We start from the raw sequence: 2,284 nt of genomic DNA on the forward strand, positions 1-2,284 counted from the left end.
TTTTTTTTTTTTTTTTTTTTTTTTTTTTTTTTTTTTTTTTTTTTTTTTTTTTTTTTTTTTTTTTTTTTTTTTTTTTTTTTTTTTTTTTTTTTTTTTTTTTTTTTTTTTTTTGTATCAATTCACTACTAACCCTCATTTTTTCTAGAATTAGGACCTACTAGAGAAATTTTAGAAATTTTGGAGCTCCTAATCGGTAAAAAAAAACTAGCTTGGAATAACACATGGCATCCAAATAAGTAACCACATAGACTTTAGGCTAGTAATACTGTTAGGAATTGCTAAGTTATGATAGCATGTGAGCATTCTTTACCTTAGGTGGTTAAAATGTGCATGTTTAGAATTACAAAATGGTAATTTTGTTAGGCTTCTAGGATAAGATTATGAGTTGCATGTTGTTTTTATATATTTTGCAGAGCTAGAAAGAAAGCATGTGTGAATAGAATACGAGTTGGACATTATGGATGAGTATGGTATGTAAGATGTAAGAACTTACTAAATGTCCCTATGATGAGATTTGTGATGAATGTTGTTTTAAATGCTTTTCGATGTGTTAGAAAAGATGACGGGCTAAAGTGATATGTACTCCAAGTGATTGATGAATGTTATCTCCTCATTTAGTTTATTTGTTTGCATAAATGTTTTAGTTTATGTTTTTCAGTGTTTTAGGGGATCGATAGGATATCTTCCTAATAAGCTCATGAATGTTTATGTTATGTATACCATGCTCTAGGGGTGATCAATTGGATAATCTCCCTAGCAAAGCATGCATAAGAGAACCAATATAAGACTAGAGTGCTAGAGCTAAAGTAGTTGCAAGTTGACCTAGGTCAATACGTTTTTAGTAGACCATGCACCATAGGATCGTAAGTTGCGATCAGAGGTCTTAATCTGTGTGCACTCAAAGAGTAGCTTATCCTTGAAGAGCTAACCTCTACGTTCTAAAACGAGAGATGAGATCTAAACCACATAACACCCTAAGAACCTAATAGACTTCCACGACATTCAAGTACGACTAAGATAGTTCACCAAGCTACAGGCAGTATAAATGGTGTCATTAGTTTCTCCACTACTCTTTCCATTCCGATATCACTACTTTTGAGGTAGGCATAGGCTGGTCAGGGTAGCATGTGCCCCAACCTTGTGAAAATGGCCCAAAGTCTCTTAAACAGAGCTATTATGCTCTAAATCACTTCTTAAAAGCCATGGAACCACATAGGTTGACCTAGTAGTTGGCTGACACAAGGGGAATTGCATCCCCCCAACTTTGGTGATTTTATGGTCCTGTGGGAGGATCCGTCAGTTAACCTTCTATGGATGATATTCAAATTAGCTCACACTATATTGTCCCCCAACATTTTTATGAGGTAGCGCCTCAATCCAAGACATCGGATATTAAGTGAACAAAGCAAGCTACCTAAATAAAATAAATAAATAAGTAGTTGACCCTAGAGATGGAACTTGTCACTCAACAGATCTGCAACACTAGGAAAGTGTGACTCACCATCTCCAAACTTAGAGTGGGTGTGCGAGCAGCTAGAGTACTATACAAAAATTTGAGGCCTCCCCATATGCTTGGATAGCATAAGAGACTAGACCCCAAGTTCCTTAAACCCATAGTAAAACCTTGGATGCTTACTAGATTAAGGATGGGAGCCTAGAGGTAGGTTCCTTAATATTTTTGTACTCACTCTTTTTTCTTTTTCTTTTTTTTTAGATGTTCGTAAGCAACCAGCGAGGGGGAGTGTTTGAGAGTTATGGTCATAGAAGGGGTCGTTCTGAAGTGTCAAGCCGTTTTTGTATTTCATTTTGTAATTGTATCCCAAACCCATCTTATCATTGTAATAAATTTGAACAAAATCTGGTAGTTGAATTTCATTTTGTTCAAACCTCTTTTCTAACTTATTCTAAGGAGATTTTTAGATATCGATAGGTTCGTTTTTTACATTTCATTAGTATGATTTATGTTTTATTTTATTTGCATTTTGGTCTTTGACTTTTAAGTCATGATACGAGATTTGAAGTCTCGAAAATCAGATCATAATAACTTAGCTCATTTCTTTTCTTTAACGTGTTATCTATTTAAGCCCCTTTGGGCATACTGACTAATCAATCACGAATAGTCCCTACTAAACCTCACCCTGGCACGCATTTATGGACCCAATCACAGTGGTGATCAAGTCCAGTATCTATAGTTAATTTGCTTGTATTCAAAATGTGCTACTATTATTGGATTACAAATTGTATTGGCTTCTCCACGTGAGGTGATATTGAGAGCTATAACTTC

Source organism: Cucurbita maxima, unplaced genomic scaffold, assembly GCF_002738345.1.
Source record: "Cucurbita maxima cultivar Rimu unplaced genomic scaffold, Cmax_1.0 Cma_Scf00005, whole genome shotgun sequence".
Lineage (NCBI taxonomy): Eukaryota > Viridiplantae > Streptophyta > Magnoliopsida > Cucurbitales > Cucurbitaceae > Cucurbita > Cucurbita maxima.